This window comes from Myotis brandtii, unplaced genomic scaffold (assembly GCF_000412655.1).
Source record: "Myotis brandtii unplaced genomic scaffold, ASM41265v1 scaffold896, whole genome shotgun sequence".
Classification (NCBI taxonomy): Eukaryota; Metazoa; Chordata; class Mammalia; order Chiroptera; family Vespertilionidae; genus Myotis; species Myotis brandtii.
This window is the reverse complement of record NW_005371677.1, coordinates 1,494,156-1,513,022: the sequence shown is the minus strand read 5'-3', so window position 1 is coordinate 1,513,022 and position 18,867 is coordinate 1,494,156. Positions and strand designations below refer to the sequence as shown.

At 37.8% G+C, this 18,867-nt stretch overlaps 1 long non-coding RNA gene across 1 annotated transcript in view; it reads right to left on the bottom strand.

Annotated features, from left to right (window-relative positions):
* Positions 1–359: 359 nt before the first annotated feature.
* LOC106724575 overlaps positions 360–18,867 on the bottom strand; it is a 23,249-nt gene continuing 4,741 nt past the window's right edge. The window contains exons 2-3 of the long non-coding RNA XR_001360417.1: positions 6,913–7,024; positions 360–370 (exon numbers count right to left, since the gene is read on the bottom strand). This is a non-coding gene — a long non-coding RNA (uncharacterized LOC106724575). The remainder of the gene's footprint in view (positions 371–6,912; positions 7,025–18,867) is intronic.

Here is an 18,867-nt window from a genome sequence, read left to right as displayed (position 1 = left end):
TGGTTGAGCATCGACTACGAACCAGGAAGTCACAGTTCAATTCTCCGCCAGGGCACACCCCTGGGTTGCGGGCTCGATCTCTAGTGTGGGGTGTGCAGGAGGTAGCCAATCAGTGATTCTCTCTCATCGTTGATGTTTCCGTCCCTCTATCCCTCTCCCTTCTTCTCTGAAATCAATAAAAATGTATTAACAATATTTCCCATCAAGCATATATTGAGTTAGTATGCAATATTTTACTAGGTTTCTGATATTTCTCTCTCTATATATTACATGACTTACTTTCTGAATAGCACCTTCTAGATGTATACTTCAATCTATAGTCCCTTTCTCTTTCTCTGTGGCTCAAGGCTTTTTCTTCTTTTTCCTTTTCCTGTATTTGTTCCCCTTGCCTTAACTTGTACCCTCATTTCCACTTTCATAAGTAATTCCTCACACGTCTTTTGGCTTCTCACCCTTTCACCTCACAGCACAAAATTACTCTTCCTCCCCTCCCAGAAAATTACTTTCTCTTTCATCTTGTACCTTTGGCATTCATTTCCTGTGGGGTTTCGCCACAAACAGCAGCAGGTGATGTTAACTGTTTAAAACCCGTGGAGAAAAGAAGTCATAGGCATCTGCTGCTATGGCCGAAATACATACATTCAGTCTAGGTCCAGTGAGTTGTCACAAACAGATTCTCCTTACTTTCCTAGCTTGACAACTGCTTTATCGAATGCTTGCATATTAAAAAAGGAGGTTACCTAAAACACATGAACAATTTTCTTTTGGCCAGAGGCAGAGCAGCCAGGGTGTAACTTTGAAACAGATGATGTTTGTATCAAGGAACAATGTTCTAAGTCCAATTCAAAATTTCCACTCACATGGAAGTCCCTTTCTAAAATCCCTCTCAGCCTCCCGAATCCTTCGACTGCTAAAGCAATGCCCTAGCACTGCTGGTTTGAGTTCTTTATGGGCCATTAAGTTGAGTGCAAAAGTCATAAATTATCTGTAAAAGCAACCCAAATTATAGCTATCTGTGGTTTTTCGATAAAGGCCAAGAATGTGTTCTAAAAAAACACACCCATTGCATGGAAAACAGCCAACCATGGAAAATATGCCTACTATTTTACTTGCTTAAACTTTTCTGAGCCACTTAAATGTTGCCACCAAACTCCTCTTCAAAAAGAAAGTCCTCCTTGATAGAGATTTACAATAAATATTGCCAATATCCATATTGTTCATGTTAAAAGAGTATGCCATCTGAGACAGAGAAACCTCTGCTTTAATTTTTTTTTGTGGGGGCGGGGGGGCGGGGATGATCCACAAAAGCATTTATAAAAAAAGAACACAATTATTCTTTCAACTTCACAAGATCATAAAACTCCAATCTACCTGAGCTAAACTAATACAGCTGAGTCTCATTAATATGCTTACCCAGAACATTGCGACATCAAAGCCAGAAACATCTGCATTCTAAATCAGACTTTATTTTATTTAAGAAATAAAAATTATGCCATTCTTTTCATTTTTGAAGTCTAACAAATTTCCTGGATCCCAATGCTTTATGAGTTATGACCGCAGAACTGTCAAGCCTGGACACAGCAGCGAGAGCTGATGGTAGCCTTCCCCTGCTAATGAGAATGAAAGACAGGAAGAATAGGCCTTGTTTATACTGTATCCCACTGGAAACTGGTTTCCAAACGGCGCCTCTCCCCGCACAGTGCAGTCAAAGGTTTCTTAAAAGGTATCACAGTTAGGCTACCACCTCACTAGATTCAAACCTAGGAAAATATAGAAACCGTAAAGCCATGTAAGTAGAAGGTGACATATGATTTGCTTCCTTTGATTACTGCATGAAGCAGCGCTCAGAAAACAAAGCTGTGGGTTTTGAGGCTAAGAATTACAGAGCACTGGGATGGCTGTGAGTCTGAAAAGTGAAACAGTTGTTGAGCGTTGATTTCTCAGCAGAGGGATGCTTTGGCTTTTCACAGCCTGAATACTGCCAGGAGCACAGACCCACTCTTTGGCGTGAGTGTAACTAACTCCTTTGTCAGGGAACTCCTTGAGTGCCTTCATAATGTATTTGTTAACAAGTCCATCAGCAATAAGAACAATGAGAAGGCCCGTGAATACTAAATTGAAATCAGAGGTTAGAGAAAGATGGCTGTGATTTTTTTCAGGCGGAGCGTCCATTTGAATTCTTTTACGTGGTGTGCACATTGTCAAATCCCTGTGACTCCTCCAGGCAGGCGGTTGCAAATGCTAACTTATTTTTACTTAACAGCTTACCTTACACTTTCTGCTTAATGGCAATTAAACTGATCTAAAAGCTAAAAAGCAGTAATGGGATTTAAAAAAAATAATACACACAAAACCCTCATATTTCTTGGTAAGTGTTAATACAAAAAGAGGTGATAAATTGTTATCTCAGCCAACTTATACCTAATTTTCTGTTCAAAAATACTGTTTTAAAGATACACTGTAGCCCTATCCGGTTTGGCTCAGTGGATAGAGCTTAAGCCTGTGGACTCAAGGGTCCCGGGTTCAATTCCGGCCAAGGGCATGTACCTTGGTTATGGGCACATCCCCAGTAGGGAGTGTGCAGGAGGCAGCTGATCGATGTCTCTAACTCTCTATCCCTCTCCCTTCCTCTCTGTAAAAAAAAATCAATAAAATATATTTAAAAAAATAAAGATACACTGTAATTTTATGAGTTAATCAATTATGCAGTAAATCCCCCCCTCCAGAAAGTCCAGAGGTTTATACTGTTGAATCCTTATTCCAAATACTTAAACCTATTCTGTTTTAAGAATTGAATTCAAATTATATCATTGCTATATTAGTAAGAATGTATCATTTTTAATCACCAAACATTGCCAGAGCTGAAAATATAAAAAATAATGGAAAGCCCTGGCTGGGTGGCTCAGATGGTTGGAGAATCGTCTCATGCAACAAAAGGGTTGTAGGTTCCATCCCCAGTTGGGGCACATATGGGGCAACCGATTGATGTTTCTCTTCTCTCTCTCTCTCTCTCTTTCTCTCTCTCCCTTTTTCTCTCTCCAAAAATCTATTAGCATATCTTTGGGTGAGGATTAAAAAAAATCAGTATTTTTTTTAAAAAATTACTACAAGATCTCAGGTGGTTTATCTGAGTTCTTAAGGGAGAGACACTTAGTTAATGGCATTTGTTTCTCTTTATATCCATATCAAAACTGGAATCTATCTACTTGTCTCTCTAGTCCCATTTAAATATTCAGTATAAAATTATAGTTTTGTACTTACTACCCATATAATTTCCAATTTAAAAAGTTGAAAATTTTATAGCAATCTTCATAATATTTACTATAAATAGCATTATTCAACTTGCTTCATAGGATGCTCAATCCTCTTTGATTACTTTTAGTTTATGTAATATAGAGTGAATATGTGAAAACATATAAAAATAGCTTTTGGATTTTTTGACATTGCTAACTAGCATCCTTATAGCCATGCCATATACTTAATATACAGTAAACACTGGCTAATTGCTTATTTAGGAATACTGAAAAATGAAAGAATGAATCATGTATAAAAATAGCTTAAGTACATAATATTTCTCCTTCTGTGGTAGTATGTGTATATGCCATACATTTTTACAAAGTGGTATATCTTCTTTATGTTTGTTTGCACCAATGTGACAAGAACATACACATACACATAGTATGTCTTCTCTCATTGAATGACCTTATGTGAGTGTTTTGGCCAAGTTGCTCTCTTTTTATTTCTTTTCACCAGTTTGGTCCATGTGAGTCATTTGTGTTTATTGCAGTGATCTTTTTATTTATTTTTTCTTAAACCTGATACCTCTTGCCAAATCTATATCAGTCTTTTTAGTTTTCCATTGGTAATCAGTTTCTCTTTCTTAGGTTGAAAAATAATTATTTCATTTTAGTAAAATAAATTAATGTTTACTAAGTACTTTAGTCAAACAAAAACTCCTGCAATAATTGCTAACAATATATTGCAGTATATCACCTTTCAGATTTTGTAATTGAACAATACTCATTGAGGAAAACATGCATTGAGCAGGCACCCCTGAACTTTGTGCTCATTTAATTGAACCACAAGCACATGGGCTCTATGTATTTTTTTAAATTACACTTTTAATAAAATGTGATTTGGACTTTTTGGAATGCCAAGAACACCCCTGAGGAAGCTCAGAGCTGCTGAAAAGATACCTAAGCAACCTTCTTCAGACACAGCAATACAGAGCTAGAAGACAGGATGAATGTCAGGGCTAGACTCATGCTCTCATTTAAAAATTGTAATTGCCATTTCCAGAGCATCATTCGGTACTTGTATCATACTTTTTAAATATATTGTTTTATTGATTTCAGAAAGGAAGGGAGAGGCAGAGAGAGAGAGAAACATCAATGATGAAAGAGAATCAATAATCAGCTGCCTCCTGCACACCCCACTCTGGTGATAGAGCCTGCAACCCGGGCATGTGCCCTGACTGGGAATCAAACCATGACCTTCCGGTTCACAGGTCGACACTCAACCACTGAGCCATGCCAGCTGGGCTAATTTTAAAAAAGATCTTATTCCCCCATTTTATAGATGAGGAAACAGATTCAGGTATGTCAGGTTATTGCCTAAATCATGACGTCATACCAAGTTACCAAGTGGTAAAGACAGGATTTATATCTGTCTTTCTGATTATAGTGTGCATGTCTTTTTCTTTTTGCCTCACATTAATGGGGACTTTTTCATGCTTATTAAATAAGACATTTATTATGTAATTTTTAAATATCACAGAACAAATTTAGAATTGTATACTTATACATATTATTTTAACAACATATGATTTTATTACATATTGCTTTGCAATATATTAATTATTTCACTTAGCCATGTGGGTAAAGTTTTAAATGGCTTCATAGTATTTCATTGTGTAGTGACTTATCATTATTTATTTAACAATCCCCATATTCCTAAATTGTGTTTAAAATTTTTCATACTTGCTCCCAAATAATATCAGCAAAAGAAACTAATACTCATGTATTGTGCGTTCTGAAATATTTTGTAGTTTAAATATTTTTGTATTTAAATGTTTAATAGTAAATAATTTAAATATTTTTTAATATCATCTTTCTCGGGAAGAACATGCAAGTATGTGTGAAGTATCAGATGGAATTAAAATTTGTATACAAATTATTTTTAGAAAGATACCTTTAAATATAAAATGAATAGAGATTGATGGAAAGACAATTTCCTAATTAATATAAAGGAAACTATCAGAATATTTCATAGTGATATATCAAATATAAAAATATCTTAAATTCATATCAGATCTTAAATGTATTTTAAGTTTCTGTAATATTTTCATGAAGACCATGACTGAGGTATATGTACAACCTAAAACACAAGGTAGTTTTCAGTAAATGGGAAGTGAGTCAACTAAGAAACTCCTTTTTAGAGTCACACTACGTAAAGTTGATTTTGTTTGAAAACATTTCTATGGCAACTGTGGGTGTATAAACACTGACGATGTTAATGAGGGCAGTTTTAGTAACAGACAAACATAGCTATGAATGAAGAATTTTTACTCTTCGCTTGGTTTTTTTGCTCACACTTGCACCATGACTTTTTCTTGCTACCCGTGAAATAGTAATACCACCTAATTTGCTTAAATAAAATAAACATTAGATTTGTTTTATAATAAATTGAATAAAAAAGTTTGCCATCAAAGAGGCTGACATTTACATTGATGGATCCATTATCACTTGCAGCCTAACAGATCTCCCAAAACAAAGAGCTTAAAACAACCAGTGCTGTTGATTTGCTTGTGATTTTGCGATTTGGCCTCTGCTCTATGTGGTTTGGTTGAGGCTGTAAACTAGGGGAGAAGGATCCATAAGACTTCAGTCATAGGTCTGGTATCTCCAACTGAAAGGCTACGATGGACAGGAGTTGGCTGGACCCCTCCTTCTCTCTCCCTGCTTAGACTCTCACTCTCCAAGGCAGCTTTCTCTCCACAGGTATCTCACCAGCAAGGTAGTTGGGCTTCCTTACATGGTGGCCATCGTCCAACATGAAAAAAGATAAGCTGGCAGGCCTCTTAGGTCTAGGCCTGGGTCTGGCAAAATATCCGTTCCAACATATTCTGTTGGTCAAATCAAATCACAAGGGCAGTCAAAACTCAAGGGGAGAGTAAAAAAAAAAAATTCAAGGGGAGAGGACACAGAGTCCACCCCTTTGTGAGAGGAGCAGCTTAGGCATTCGGGGATGGGAGGAATTTCTGGCAGCCATCTTTGCACAAAATCCATCCCCATTCATTAAAAAACAGGCCCAAAAAAGAAAAAGAAAAAAAAGAAACAGGTCCATAATTCTTCAGTCATTTGTTAGTCGAATAGCCTTGGGTAGATTACTTAATGTTTCTAACCTTCAGAATTCTCAACTGAAAAAGAGCCTAATGTTGATATTTATGTCACAGCGTTGCTGTAAGCATTAAATGAGATGAGGTAGATTCGATACTGAACACATTAGCAGCCACCTTGTACGTTTCAATAAATGAGACTTATTATGAAAATATAACGTACACTTCCCATTAATCTCCGAACCTTTTTTAATAGAAAGCAGATTTATAGAATTCACTGATTTCAGAGAGTAGTCTGGGCAAGCGAGATTTCAGTACATCAAAAGTTTTCATTTTTAGCTCTGAAAAAGTGTGTTTACACAATGGCTTCTCTCTACATTTTATGTAACATCAAGAATGGTAGGGTTGGAAATTGCAGCAGGAAATTGGCAGAGACATAGCTGCCTAAAATATTTGCCTACACATTGCTTGGGGAGCACAATTACTAAGTATTAAATTCAACTGCTAAACTTTTTAGATGGGTAACTAAAAGTAGGAGAATTAAGAAGACTCTTTTTCTTAAAGGAGATACAGACATTGTTATGCCCAGATTTCAAAATCCCCCAAGACAGACCACTAGGGAGCCGAGTCCAATGCAAAAGCATAGAGTCTTTTATTCAAGCCCGGGACTTGGTCCCTCTGCCTCCCCTACCGACGCAGTGATAGGGTGCTAGAGGGCCTCGAGTTCCAAGAGAACAAAGAATTTATAGGGCTTGGGTTTGGTGGGGGGGTGGCGGGGGGGGTGCACACTCTGACCACTGATTTGGCCGACTCCTGTTGGTTGAGTGAGGGCCAGGGGGCTAGTGACTCAAGGGCAGGGTGCAGTTAGGGTCTGGTTACACAAAGACAGGGAGGTAGCTAGCATACTCTTGGCCTTGGGCTAGTTTCCCCCACTTTCCCATTGGCCGAGATAAGGGCAGGCTGATTAACAAATACATTCTGCGGCTTTTTCTTGGAAGAGGGGTTAAGGACACAGCTATCAGTCCTGTTCTGTCCTTTCAACATTACTGTAAAATAGCATCAGATTTTATACTCACACCTTTCCATAAACCAGCTACCCCCTCAAATGTTAATAGCTACACAAGGTATGAAAAGTTTCTTCTTACTAGGCATACATTACTCCAGAAGACTGAGGTCCAAAAAGGTCAGGATAGAAGGGTAATCTATTAAAGTAGAAATTTGCATGGTGATCACAGGATTTCTCTACTGTTGTTTTTCCCCAATCAAGAAGTCAGACCATTGTTTTCCTTTGCCTCCGGGAAAACCAGATTGAAAGCAAAAACAATCGCTATTCTTGTTTGTTAAAAGCCACCTATACTGAGAATTCTATCCCACAGCATTGAGCGGGAGGAGAGGGAAGAAAAGAAATATAGTAAAATGGGGGAGAGGAAAACTTTAGCCCAAATAGGAAAGTAAATGATTTCCAGATTCTCTTCACACTTGCCCTGAACCCGAGGAGCAGCCTGAGAGAACACTGGGCTCCTGGCCCTGGTCTTGTGCAGGTTCATGCTTTGTTTTGTTTTATTTTGTTTTGTTTTCATTAATTTCAGAGAGGGGAAGAGAGAGAGAGAGAAACATCAATGATGATAGAGGGTCACTGAGATCAGCTTCACACCCCCTACTAGGGGATCGAGCCTGAATGTGCCCTGATTGGGAATTGAACCCTGGCCTCCTGGTTCATGGGCCGACAATCACTGAGCCACACTGGTCTAGCAGATCCATGTTTTTGTAAAATCCATGGTTGTCTAAGATGAGCTACACTCTGTTACGTGAACAGAAAATAACGCTGAGTTCCCTTTAAATAAGAACTCACCACAAAGGAAAATGGCTGGTGGCTTGTGAAAAAATGCAACGCTTAGAGGTGGTCCTGGGAAACATTGCTTTTGCTCCCTGAAGCTGAGGTTTGGACTCTGGTGCTTAAGGAGAACAGAGGGGACCTTGGGTGGGAGCCCCCTTTCAGCTCCTGCAGGGGAGGGTGCAGCACCTGCTGCAGGACCAGGAGGCATCGGACAGCACCACTGCGGACCCTGACTCTCAGTGTCTGGTCAGGTCCTCTTCTCTGTGGAGCCTCAGGGCAGGTGCTAAGTCTCTGCACCAAAGAAGCCAACCAATTCTCAGATATTTTACTGGAAGTGGGTGAAGGCTGTCAGCACAAAATAACCAGACCTGGTGCTCATGTGGACCAGTGGCTTCTCAAGCATTACATAGGTCGATTCAACTGACTATCTATAATAATAAAAGCATAATATGCTAATTAGACCAGACATCCTTCCAGATGACCTTCCTGACAAAGCTGGGGCTTCGAGGGAAGCCCGGGTCTCGGGTGCTTGCAGGTGGCTGGAGGGAAGCCTGGGTCCCAGGTGACAGAGGGAAGATGGTGCTGGCAGTCGGGGGAAGGAAGGCCTACTCTTGCATGAATTTCATGCATCGAGCTTCTAGTCCTATATAATAAAAGCCTAATATGCTAAGTGTCTGGTTGTAAGATCACCCGTTCAACCAATCAAAGTGTAATATGCTAACGATATGCTAAGACCACTCAACCGCTTGCTATGATGGGCACTGACCACCAGGGGGCAGACAGTCAGCTGGTCGACCAGTTGATATGACATGCACTGACCACCAGGGGGCAGACACTCTGACCAATAGGTTAGCTTGCTGCTGGGGTTCAGCCGATCAGGACTGAGTGAGACAGGCCGAGCATGCCCTGGAGCCCTCCCTGGCTGGCCAACCTCCCATGTCCCTCCCCAGCCCCAATCGTGCACTGGTGGGATCCCTTGGCCGGGCCTGTGCCCTCTTGCAATCCAGGACTTCTCGGGGAATGTCAGAAAGCTGGTTTTGGCCCGATCCCGCAGGCCAGGGCGAGGGACCCGCTGTTGCATGAATTTGTGCACCGGGCTTCTAGTGATATAATAAAATAAAGAACGAATTAAAGTATAACCTAAAAATAGAGTTATCATATAAAGTATAAAAATGAACTCTGAGTTCTATTGATATGTACTAATTTATATTTTTATGGGAAATTTGAAGAAACATGTTAGAGAAATTAGTTCACTAGTTCAAGGCAATTCATATGTGGCAAAGTTACAATTTGTACCCAGGTTTTAAAAGCACCATGATCTATCCACTTAGCTACCTTATTACATTTATTAAAAATTATATTTGATGATAGTTTGACTTGAAAAATTCTTACTGATATCAGGTAGAGTAAAAAATGAACTGAGTTTTATATTTCTATTGTCTACTATGGATAAATATGTCTTTGCATGTGTGTGTGTGCCTGTGTATGCAGTAAGAAATCAAGCATGCTTCTCTATTAGATTCACTTCTTTATCCTTAAGCACTGGTTCATAGTAGGCACTCAATAAATATTTGAGTTGTTAAGTTAATGTTTATATGAGATTGTGTGTTACATATAACTAAACACTTTTCTGGCCCACTGGCAGAAAATACACAACTATGTTCTTATCAGTGTTTATATCTGAGTTATAGACTTGTGGAAATTTGTTTCTTTTTGTTAAATTTTTTGCTTCAGTGGGTATACCTCTGAATAAATATTTTAGAATAGAAATAAAATTACAAATCTAACAATATAATTACCTTATGAATAACACAATAAAATGTGGATATGTGAAGAAAATAGATGTGTGAGGAAAATATCTATGCAATGCCACTTCAAAGTCTGATTCTCACTACGTTTAACACTAGAATAGCTTACAGCAGCTGTGACATTCAACCTATCTAATCTGAAATCCCTATTCAACCATATTCTTTAAAATACACATTTTTGCCCTAGCTGGTTTGGCTCAGTGGACAGAGCACTGGCGTGCGGACTGAAGGGTCCCAGGTTCAATTCTGGTCAAGGGCGCATGCCTGGGGTGTGGGCTTGATCCCCAGTGGGGGGACGTGTGGGAGGCAACCAATCAATGATTCTCTCTCATCACTGATGTTTCTCTCTCTCTCCCTCTCCCTTCCTCTCTGAAATCAACAAAAATATATTTTAAAAAATTTAAATCTTTATTGCTGAAATGATTACAGATGTCTCCTTTTTCCCCCCATTGATCCCTTCTAGCCTGTACACCACCCCGCCCCCCGCCCCAGGCCTGGGTTATGTACAGCCATATTCTTAATTACACAATATTGGGCAAGTAGACTAGCCTGTCTAAGAAAGATTGTTACCTGCAAAATGGGACACTGACGATAACCTTGCAGGATTTGGGGAAGGATTAGGCTGTTTGTAAAAGCCTGGTCATTGTCTAGTATAGTGCAGGCAGGCAGTAAATGTGGCCTATCACTGTTATTTCTAACAAAAGTTAACTCTTCATACATAGGATATAATGTATGTATTTACAGTGATAATAGGCTTGAAGGCCTCCATGAGATGTCCCCAGTCTTGAACTAAATAAGTTTCCTTTCTTAAGTTTTGAAGATGCATACATTGTTTCTGAATGTGTGCTAACTACTAATTCAACATCCCTCACCAACCGAGCAATCTGAAATACTGCACAGCGCTGAGAGTATAGGGAGCACTCGTACCAACCACTCTTTGTTATAAAATACCACTTTGAAAATATATTAAAAGTCAAAAGCCAGAAATAAACATTTCTAAGAAGACATGGTCTGCTTGCATCACCATTCATAGAAGTCAGTGTCTCTATTTCAATAAGTACAGAGCCAAGTAGCCACATATGCTTATTTGAATGTTTAGTGCAGTGATCTGACCGTGTTATGATTTAAATGTGCTCATGTGGTGAAATGGTTTATTTTACAAGCACTCTTTTAATTGCATTTGACATTTCACATTCCTATGTATGTAATGCATGGACTTGGACTATGTGATTAATAAAATGTATCTAGTGTTTGCTCTATTTCCTATTCTTTTTTTTTTAAGGCAGCAAAGGAAATTAAATACCTCAAAACCTTTCACCTTTTTGAATTTGTAACTTATGCTTTAGAAGAGAGTAACTTTTTTTTCCTTAAAATTTAACCTTAGTTACTGAACTATGCATATCAGCTGCAGCTCACGTATCTATTAAGAAATAGAGTAATGTGCTACAGATTAACCGAGTGCACATGGAATATGCCCATTCCGGTAGGTATACGTTGCAAGCTGCAGTGCTCTGAGTTTGAACTTCTGAGATTTCAGGTACAATGGTACTCTAATTGTAGGATTTGTTTGTTCATTTATTTCAAACTTCAGGGATAATCAGAGGTAATATACCATAAAACAGGAGACATTCCCTGTTAATGATATTACCAAATTTTGAGCATACAATAAGCTTCTTATCTGGATCTACACTGTCAGTCCTCAATACTTAAATTAATGACCTGTTAAAGCAGTTACCTGCTCTTGTTACGTGTTTTGATTTACACAAGGGCTGTCTTAGAGTAAAGAGTGGCATCTTGTGTCAAAAATGGGAAGGATCAGATAAGCTCAGTTGGCAGGGAATTCAGACTTGATGAGTTTCAATTGATTAAAAAAACAAATAAATAAGCCACCGCAACAGAAATGCACAGCAGCTAAGGACAGTAAATTATATTTAAGTACATGGAAGTCAAACATTGAAACCTCATCTATTTGCACAGAGGGACCAATACAAGTATACGCTCTAGACTTTGTGAACTATTGCAAACATCAAGAGACATCGTGGATTTCTGAAAATCAGTCCTTGCTGAGAATAATTTTATTCCTTGTGGTTTTAAAGCATGGGTGATGAAATATTGATGTCGCATGTCCCACAGCCACCTTATAAGATTTTGAATGAACCAAGCAGAGCTACTCAACCTTGCAAGGTGCTGAATTCCACCCTTCTAAGGTTTCCTTGTCTGAAATGTCTTTCTTCCTACTCATTATTCTTCCATAACCCAGGGTCTTGATAAAGTTCTGCTACTTTTGTGGGGTTTTTTTTCTCAATTAGATGACCACCTACTATGGAACTTTGATAACACTTTATCACACACATGATGCCTGGGACTCACTCATACGCAGTCACGAATCTATAAATGTTCCCTTGATCATGGACAAATAAACTGTTGGAATACCAGTAGGAAGCCATGTTTTGCAGAGTGCCAAGAGTGGTCTTGCTCAATAATTACTGAGGACTGTCTTGTGCCTCTTGCATGGTACATAGAGAAGGATCCAATGTCACCTTTGTGTGTGTGTTTTTTTTCTGCCAGAAAGCATGACCTATATCTAATAATAAGAAAATAGCAGACAGATCCAAATTGAGGGATACTCTAGAAAATAAATGTCCTGTACTCTTCGAAAATGTCAAGATCACGAAAGGTAAAAATTTCAAATTTATTGAAAAACTTAGAAAAATGTTCATGATTAAAGGATATTAAAGAGACGTGATAACTAAATGCATCAACTGACTCTTATTGGAGCATAGACTATGTTAAGAAAAAAAAATTGTTTCCAGCGAGAGAAATGGTGATGTTTGAATCAAGTATGTAGCTTAGCCAATAGCATTATGTCATACAAATTATCTGATTTTAATCATTATAATATGGTTCTGTAAGAGGATATCATAGATTTTATAACTACACATCTAAGTTTTAGGGGTAAAAGCTCATCATATATACAACTTACTCTCCAATGGTTCAGAAAAAAAGTGTCAGGGTGGAGTGTGGAGAGAGACAGAGATAGACAGAGAGAAAGATAAAGTAAATTAATAAAATGTTAACTTTGGGAATCTGGACAAAAGACAGATGGGAATAGTTTAAACTAGTTTTTCAATTTTCATTACATCTGAAACAGAATAAATATAGGATTTTAAGTAAATATTGATAAAAGCAAGCTAAGTTTCATATTCCTCTTTCCTATTTATCACATGCGACTAAGAAATCAATTGTTCTTCTGGAATCATGAGCACTGTAATGATGCCACCTCCACTACAACAAACCACAGTCAAATCTATATATATAAAAACCTAAGCAACCATTACAACCAAACGACCCGTCTTTCTGGTTGACCAGTCGCTATGATGTGCACTGACCACTAGGGTGCAGATGCTCAATGCAGGAGCTGCCCCTTGATGGTCAGTGTGCTCCCACAGCCACCCTCCCATGACCAGCCAAACTCCTACAGCCCCTTCCCCTGACAGGCTGGCCCCATTTGCCCCGATCAGAAGCTCCTGCAGCCCCCCGCTGCCACCCCTAGGCAGCCAGCCAACCTCCTGCAGCACCTCCCCCTCTCCCCCCATCAACCTCGATTGCTAGCCGGGCCAAGGGACCCCACCCATGCATAAATTCATGTACCAGCCTCTAGTTTACAAATAAAAGACAAGTGAGAGAGGGGAACTAATTGATTTCACATAAGCAAGGCAGAAATGGAAATGAGTCAAGCACAGTTCCAGCCTTTGGAAGAGAAATAATGAATGAAGGGTATTTGGCAATCGAAACTGGGTTCATATTGAATTGTCAGTGCATTCATAGAGGAAGAGAACCCAGACAAGGGATCTGAGAAAGAAACAAAAGGAAACCAGAAAACTGGCTTCCTTGAAACCTGTGGAAAGAAATATGATGAACCTCGTCAAATATGGTAAAGTAAAAAGTGAGACTTGTCGATTTGACCCAACAACATGGAAGTCACTGGTATCCTTTTCTGAGAAATTTTGGAGTAGGGTTAGGGAGATATAGGGAATGAGAAAAAGAGAATGGGGATGAAGGAAGTGTAGACAGGGAGTATTACACTATATTTTAAGATGTTATCTATGAATGGAAACACATGGGTGGAAAAATCAATGAAAGTGTAAGTGAGTGTGTGTGTGTGTGTGTGTGTGTGTGTGTGTGTGTGTGTGTTTATTAATGACTAAAATTGATCATGTTGGTTTCCTAGAGCTGAGCTGGAGATAGTCAGACATGCCATTATTTTACTGGAGAGAGCAATTCCAGAAATGCAAAGTGGGGAAAACTGAAACTGAGCAGGGAAGGAGGAGAGTTGGGGAAGGTGTTGACTTGACTCCCACCCCCTTTTAAAAATAGAATAATCTATGTTTTATTTCTACTCAGAAGAAAACCTGTTTGCTTGTTTGAATATATTTTTATTGATTTCAGAGAAGAAGGGAGAGGGGGAGAGAGAGAGAAACATCAATGATGAGAGAAAATCATTGATCGCTGTCTCCTGCACGCCCTCCCTGCCCCCCGCCCCCAACAACACACACCCCCCTGGGGATTGAGGCCAAAACTAGGGTATGTGCCCCAACTGGGAATAGAACCTGTGACCCCCTGGTTCATAGGTCAATGCTCAGCCACTGTGGGCAAGAAAACTTGTTTGATCCATCTTGTAAGTGCATTTGAAATATATTTGCTGACAACTTGGCTGCCTCTTGGTATCAAACATGACTCACAGCTGGATCTCATGGTACTGTCCTTCCAGAAGCCAAATGAACTACTACTTCTCAGGACTTTCTGGTCAGAGGAGCAAGGAAAACTTTATCTACCAATTCCTCTTTCCCATTAGTGAAATCATGCCTGAGGTATCAATTAAACTGCATTTGGGGGTTGTGGGTGCTTAGCATCCAGACCATTTATAGTGACCCAGACTTTAGCATAGAGAGAAACAACTGGGGGTGAGAAGGAAGTAGTGGATAGTGTAGTGCAGATTAACTTGGTTGGAATTCATGCAGTGTTTGTGAACCCAGTGGCACCTGAAGTAGAAAGGAATAGCTCTCAGAAATCGGGAGATTGTTGAGGCCAAGAGTATCTGGTATGGAACATAAAATAATATTTATTTTAATTAGTATTATAATTAATATTATGTAATTTGTATTCTGATAGCAAGGAACCACTAACAAGAAAAATATGAAGGTATCAGGGTTGTTGGACAGTATTATAGTCTTAAATTTAATATTAAACCATAAATTTAAAGTAAGCCCACTCAATATGCTTTTATGTTTTTCTTTAGCAGCATCTAGCTACAGAAACCCAGCCATGGAATGGGTGGAAAGTTAGATTTAACTCATTATAGTTTTCTACTTTGGAAATGGCATAATTTCTTCAAAATGTTCTTTGGTTTTTGCTTCATGATTTTTAAGGTTTTTATACAAATATTTCAATCTAAATTTCTTTCACTAGCTCACATCTCTACTCCCATTGCATAATGTGCTATAAGTGTCATTGTTATTGTTTGTTTGTTTCTACATTATTTTCTTGGCACCATTGGGTCTTCCCTGTTGTCAGGATTGGAATAATTTTGAATAGAATCTATCACTCTTCCACTTGAGGTTCATCTCATATTTCCATGCATATATAGCCTCCAATGTGGTGAAATTAAACATGTCTTACGTTGGGAAATAGGAATTAAAATTTTAATCACCAAGTCATGGTAAAATATATCTCTACATTTTTCATAGTTCATCTCCTAGAATAAGATAAATTGTTGCCAGGTATCATATTTGTCTTTCTAATAAGTATCTTCATCTTTTCACCTCTTAAATGCTATAGGATCCTTAGAATATTGTAATACATCAAAAATTAAATATGCATTTGTCTCTATCTAACGTACTTATGAACTGTTTCTCCAAAAATTGTGCAAAACTTAATTCATACTTAATTCTGCCTCTGTTATAACACTCATGGATATTGGTAGATAAAATGAGATAGGCAGAGCAAAATCAACCTTAGCTTTTTTCTGCAAAATGGACTGGACAGTCTATAGGAGACATTATTATCTAAGGGTTTAATATGTCCCTATGGATTACTATCTCAACTGTATTCTCTGGACTCAGCACTAGTAACTGTGATTCCACTTCTCCTTCAACAATATATGTAGTACATAAAACGTTTCCAAGATAAAAAGGGGACATAGAAAATTAAAGTTGTAATCTAGGGTATTTTGATCAAAACTGTCTCTCTTCACCTAAATTAGCTAGATTACCGAGGCAAATAATGGCCTATTATGTTTTCACATCTGCAGCAGGATTTCTGTTTCTTATTTAGTTTATAAAATAACTTTAGATTACAATCTCAGTTTACATGTTTGAATTAGCACTGGTTACTCTTTTCCTTCTCCTTCCTTCATAACTAAAATTCTGCTGCTCTTGATTTGGTAAAGAATAATCATGCCAGCTTTTGTTGTCCTACACTTCTGATTTGACTACTCATTGGCAACATTCTTTCCTAATAATTAAAATAATTTATATTTGCTTTTGACATTAATAAATATTAAAGTTTCACTTCACTCAATAAAAAACCTATTAAATAGGCATGGAGGGGTTCCAGAGAAACTAAACCCACCTAAGCTCATTGATATCCTGTATTACATATTTTTGGCATAGTCTGTTCTAACATTTTAGCTGCATCCTTAGCAAAAAGTATACTAATGGAAGGAAATTTATGAAGCTCCACTTCTGTCACTAGATATTATGGGATCAATCTTTGTAGTCTTTCTTTGCCAGGAATCCTGAGGAAACAATCCCCTCCTATTGTGTTTCTAAGGAATGATAACTCAGACCACATAAATCTTACAGTAATGTGACAGATCCAGAGAGGCAAGAATTTCCTCTTGATTTTTCACTCATCGGTGAGAGCTAGCTTTCTCTGCAGTATTCTAAATTTATATTCAATTTAGAAATATTTGTTAGTTTTCAATATTTTTTAATACATTCCCCCACCCAGTTTTTATAGCTTTAAGGCCTCAATGGTTTTATAGTTAATGGTTCGCATTACTGAAAAAGCAGGTATATATATTTTTTCTAGGATGATTTTTATATTTAATAGTGTCCTTTAATCTTCTCTTGTTTGGATAGTAGCATAGCTAAAACACCACTTAAAGTTATATGGGAGAGTTTCAAATTTTAAAATAAAATTTCCTGTGAAAATTCAAAGTATAAGATTCATAGTTAACACTGTTACATTTCACATGCTCTGTAGGTTTAATTATCATAAAAATAAAATACAATCCTAAAGTAAAAATTAATATTAGTTATAATAAAGTTTTAATAGTATAAATTATATAGCTATATGGTTACTTTTCTATTGCTAGAAGTGACATGTATACTGTGACATTTCAAACTGGACTGAAGTGCATTCACACCACACAGACACACTCTACAATATACCTATGCTGTTAAAATGAGCTAAATTTGAGGTGTGACATAAACTAAATAGTAAAAGCTCTTTATTAAAATTAAACAGAAAGCACTTTAAGGCATACATAATCCTATCAAATTTTTGTGTTTTTTTAAAAAAATATGTATTCTTATAAATTTTAAATAAAAAGAGATATGGTTTGATCATATTAAAATAACTAGGAGAGCAAGATGGTGCTCCTTCCTCCTACGGAAATACCAATTCAACAATAATACATGGAACAATTCCATTTGTAAGAAATCTAAACACCAGTTAAGAGGTTCTTGTTTCCCAGCTGAGCACAAAACCAGTCACATAAAAGCTCGTAGAAAAATGTGTGGCCCCCTCTCTCTATAGTCCTTCCTACTGGCACAGGACACATAATGCAAGAGGAAAAAACTGCCAATCAAAAGTACTCTATCCAACAACTATTCTCAAAAATGAAGGAGATAAAGATTTCCCAACTAAATAAGAGATGACGGCATTTATCACCAGTGGGCCTTACTTATGAGAAATGCTAAAGAAAATTCTATAAATTAAAATAAAGCATGATAAAAATCAACACAGAAGCCTGTGAAAATATAAAGTTTACTGATAAAGGTAAATACATAGACAAACATAGAACCTATATATTCAAAAGCCTAAGTGACTGTTTGACCGGTAGCTATGATGTGCAATGACCACCAGGGGGCAGATGCTCTAACCGGTAGGTTAGGTTGCTGCTGGGGTCCTGTCAGCCCCGAATCTGGTTCACCTGCACCAGATTCCCTTTCAATGTGCACCAATCCGTGCCCTGGCCACTAATACTGTAATAATGTTAGAGCAGTATTTAGGTGTACCGGTGAGTAATGTGGATTTTTTTCAATAGATGGAATTACACATATGTTGATATATATGTGATTTGATATGTATGCTATTTTGTTGTGCTGACAACAAGCTTCAAAACTTCATATGTCACATTTTCTGAAGGTGTTAACATCATAGATATTTTTACATTTAAAAATGTCAAATTTCGTGCCAAAAAAAAAGCATTTGCGGGAAGTTTTAATTTATTACTTTATTTTGAAGAAGAGTGCTGCTGAATACTTTGGGAAGCTTATGGTGAACATGCTCCATCTCAAGATACTTGTGAACGCTGGTTTAAACGCTTTAAAAGTGATGATTTCGATGTGAAAGACAAAGAACGTCCAAGGTCAACCGAAAAAGTTTGAAGATCAACAATTACAAGCATTATTGGATGAAGATGCATGTCAAACTCAAAAACAACTTGTGGAAAGATTAAACATTGCTCGGCAAACAATTTCTGATCATTTGCAAGCAATAAGAAAGATTTTAAAGGAAGGAAAATGGGTGCCACATCAACTGAATGAAAGACAAATGGAAAACTGAAAAGTCATCAGTAAAATGTTGCTTCAATGGCA